Raw genomic sequence first — 4,501 nt, forward strand, 5'->3', positions numbered from 1 at the left:
ACTACAGTAAAATTCAGAGCCGTTGTACATTTTTACAATAAAGTTGTTGTTGAGCAGCTTCAGTGATTCATTCCTACAATATGCAACTACTTCCTTCAATACATTTTTATAGCTTTGGATGCAGTCAATGTATTTTTTTATATTGTGGGCCATTTTCTGAAGAGTAAAGCCAATCCTTTATCAGCTGTCCTCCCAGAGTGTGAACCACTTGTTCTTCTTGATCTGTCCACTCTTGCTCCTTCCCTCTCACTCCATAGATATCTCATCCTACTTAAGCTACCAAAGCCACCCATGTGTGATATTGGCTATGCTGGCTTTCCAATGACTACTGTTACCCAATTGCACTCCAGCAGAATTTTGCCTCTGGAAAGCAATGGTTTTCAATCACAACTTTTCTTGCATATTGCAACGGGGAGCTTTTATTTGACTTTTTTGAGGTGAGCGTTGGATAAAAGTGACTTTCAATCAAATGTCCCTATTGCAAATTATAGTCTTTATTTTCTCCAATATATCTAAAGATGGAGGTGAAGAGCTTAGTCTTGCTGAGTCATGCTCTGCCTCCACAAATTCTATGAAAAAACCATGTTGTTTGGGGAACCTACTTAAGTTTATATATTTTTTTTATTGAAGAAGACACATTTGTCTTTTAAATTCCCTGCATAGACTTTCAAAACAAAGAGCAATAAAGAATTCAACACACACATGGTCTCTTTGAGGCAACAAGCAAGCAAAAAGAGCTGAAGCACAGGTTAGTAGATCATTAGGTGCACTTATCACACCTATCACCCATTCTGAGCGCGACATGCTTTTAAGCATGTGAACACCAAGGAAGCAGCAGTACCAGGAGCAAGCAAAGGGCAGGTCCATTATCTATGTGCTAACTACAAAAAAGCTAGTGTTGACAACGATTTTAAGCCTGTCCCTTGTTAAGTCTGCATGCTTCAAGATGTCCACTATTGTTTCAAAGCCCATGAAAGGAGACCAGACTATATGAATGACTACTGCCCTCAAACAGTAAGCTCAACAGTGATGAAGTGCTTTCAAATGGTCCAACCTGCTCCTTACTTCTTAGCACGCTAAAGTTCAGTTTGCCTACCATGCCAAAAAAGAATGGCCTTTACTTCCCCCAAATCTCACCTGGACAAGAAAGGGGGTTATAAGATTCCTGTTTATTGTCTAGAGTTCAGTGTTCGACATATACAGTGGACTGTACAACATGGATGTAGTCTCAGTGATGTAACCCATTGGTTTCCTGAAGCGTAGTTTTGTAGCCCAACAATGGTCGTCGCTATTAGGCAAATACAGTCTCAACCAAACTTTCAGTCAACCTAGTAACAGGCAAAGAGGTAGAGCCTCCTGAAAAACAGCTACAACATGCCAACGTTCAGTCAGATCTGTCAAGCCTCTAAATATGAATAACCCTTAGCCTTAATATCATACAAATGGATGGGTTATAAAGAAAATCACTCCCTGACATTGTGTGTTGATAATGACATGAGCTATAACGTGGATGTGAATATGACTTCTGGGTCTTTTGCAGCCAGCCTCAAGTGACTCTTCATAGAGCTCGAGGACCTAAGATCAAACACCTGACAGTTCATGTAGATCCCATGACCTCCTCATTGAAAGCTAGCGAGTATGTGTGAGCACAACTCTTCCAACCTCATGACACCTCTTAACGCCAGACCAATCTTCTGCTTGTACACACACAACTGCGTATCCAGCATCCACTTTTTATACTGATATTCATTTTACTTTGACAACTGTATGATTACATTAAACTTGAAATTGAAGCCCAAGCCTCTAAAGGGTTGGAAATAAGTGATTCTTCTGTCTAGCCTAATTTTTCTTAGCATCAAAACTCCAGTGGTGCTTATATGCGCAAAGCTCCTGAAAACTTCCTATTTTTTCCCCCTTGTCAGCCTCCTGGTAACTGTTTTTTGTGAAATTGGGGTGAGGGGGCGGGGGTTGATGATGTTTATATCCGACGAGCAATGACAGACTTTACAGCATGCGATCAGTGTGATCTCTGTGCACGTAATGAAATTGCGCCTGTATGCCTACCATCCACCAGTATGTTCTTCTCCACTCATTTGTTGATATTATGTATATCAAACTATATCATACGTCAGGAAGATTTCACAGGCAACCTGCCTGATATTTTTTAGAAATGTTCAGGAGCGTATAAGAAAACTGCTCAGGTTAAAGCTGCAGTGTGCAGGCAGATTCTACCTTTCTGTCTTTAGCTGCAGTGTTTCCTGTTGTTACAACAGCTTCTCTTCCGTCTAGACATGTGGGGGGAAATGTGTTACAAGTGTGACTTGGGAAAATGGAACAAGGTATTTTCACTGCACCTCTGTCAACGCTATAGACCAATCAATTAGGGCATTCTTTCTTTCATTGTTTGGTTTCTGCTTTAAGTTATGCCCTGTGTATGCCTCTTTTTCAGTGTTATGCTTGTTTCCATGGCAATGACTCCCATGCTCCCACACTCTCTGCTTCCAGGTAGGCACTGACGGGGTAATACTGCTTCACTGAAGAATTTCTCATCATTACAGCTCCTGTGCTAGACCAAAGTGAAATATTCTAGCAGTACATCAATTGTCCCTGAGTGTGCTCCAATAAATTTTCATTGATATCTTGTTGGAAGGCTTCTGCATTAACATTCACCCTACCAAAGTGACTTTTTTACCTTTGTCTCTCCGTGTTAAGCTGAATAAGAGGGCCACAGTAGAGGGAACAGGCGGGGTGGCCTTTTTACTCGACAAAAGATAAATATCAAGAGGAAGCGAAAAGTCAAGAATGGAATTATCTTGCTATACATATAATGCTTTTCTTAAATGATCTTATCGTGCCTAACCACTAGAAATATTGTCCTTCAGTGGGCTTGGAATGAGCTGTTTAGTCAAAATACAGCCCCTGCTGCTTACACAAATTTATTTTTTCTTCAAGGTCAGCTACCACATTTCACATCACTGCACCCCCTTCCACAGGCTTTGCTGACGATGCTCAAATCCAAGATTTATCTCGCTGCCTTTGTATGTTTCTACAAAATATAACAGGCAGTACAACTTGGTGAAGGAGAGACGGGCTGCAAAGCATAACAGTCTCTTAAGCGGTGCATTACAACAATAGTTTATTTGGGGGGTTTATGTGACTAAGTGTGGCTTATTTGGGCAATTTTCCACATTTTACATTAATACAAGGAAATGCTTGCAGAATGGAAATTCTTCTTAAGGGGGTCAAAAAGAAAAAGAAGTTTGCTTTAATGTTCCCTTCCACCATCGTATCAGACACGGCTCAAGTTCTTACAGTATGTAATTTAACTTGTTATTGTTGTTGCACCGTAAGTTATTACCAGACCAGATACTCTGAACACCCCCAAAGCTTCCCAAAACACAATTCCTTGGCCCCAATGCTACTTTCAGCCAAGGTACTCCTATAAATGCTGTGGCTAACTTATCAATGTCTTGTATGTTGTCAATGATGCTTGCTTTGTTCCGTAGGGACTTTGCTCTAACTTCCTGTAGCTTTTTCATGATGACAAATGAAAGGGCAAGGAAGGTGTGCTCTCCCTGCATAGGCCTTTCCACACATTCATGTAGTGGAGGGGCAGGAAGGTATCCTGAACAGAGCCATACTGCCAAATATAAATGACTGCACAGCAATTAAAGCTGTCTTTGACCAAAGGGGTCCTGGCTGAAATCTGTTTTGTCTTTGAAGTAAGGGGAGATGACTTTTCTTCCGAAAATAGTTGAATGATTTTGGCCTACAGCCCAGTGTGCTGACAGGGCGACTCTGTGTGTGTGTCTTTGTGCGGGTGTGTGGGCCTGTATTTAATAAAAGACGGATTATGTGAATGTCAAGCTTGATGCCAGTGTCTTGTTGATGGAGGGTCAAGTATCACAGCCCTGAATGGCCAAAGATTTATGGTGGTCGCTCTTAGACACTCTCCACCAGTCACCCTGCTTATATACCTCACTGTTCATGCTTCCCCCCTTTATTTCATTACTTAGAAGAACAAGAAGAGTATGGCATGTTGTTTTATTGATGCCTGTGAACACACATTACATATTTTTTTGATCATTTTGTGGGCTTTTTGCCTTTATACATATATATATATATATATATATAGGATGGTGGATAGAGTAGGAAATCAAGAAAGTACATGGGGAATGACTTGCAGCAAAGGAGCTACAGGTCAGAGTTGAACCTGGGCTGCCCACTTGGAATCTTGACCTCTCTGCTCTAAATTGGTCCTTAGCCAGTGCTGTGTTATGGGAAGATCTCCTATCTTTAACATAACATGCTCGGGAGTTTGTTAGGGATGATGTATAAGATATAAAGTGGTGTTGGTTGTAAGGTTTTAATGCACTGATCTATGAATGAACGTGGGCGACTCTGTATGCTGTCCACAGCTGCTTTACACTGTGTGAAAAATGTCTTGTACAGTATGAAATCCCTTGGGATCTCGCAGCAGGGATTTCAGGGCAGTAATGGT

The sequence above is a fragment of the Labrus mixtus genome, chromosome 15 (genome assembly GCF_963584025.1).
Source record: "Labrus mixtus chromosome 15, fLabMix1.1, whole genome shotgun sequence".
NCBI classification, from domain to species: Eukaryota; Metazoa; Chordata; class Actinopteri; order Labriformes; family Labridae; genus Labrus; species Labrus mixtus.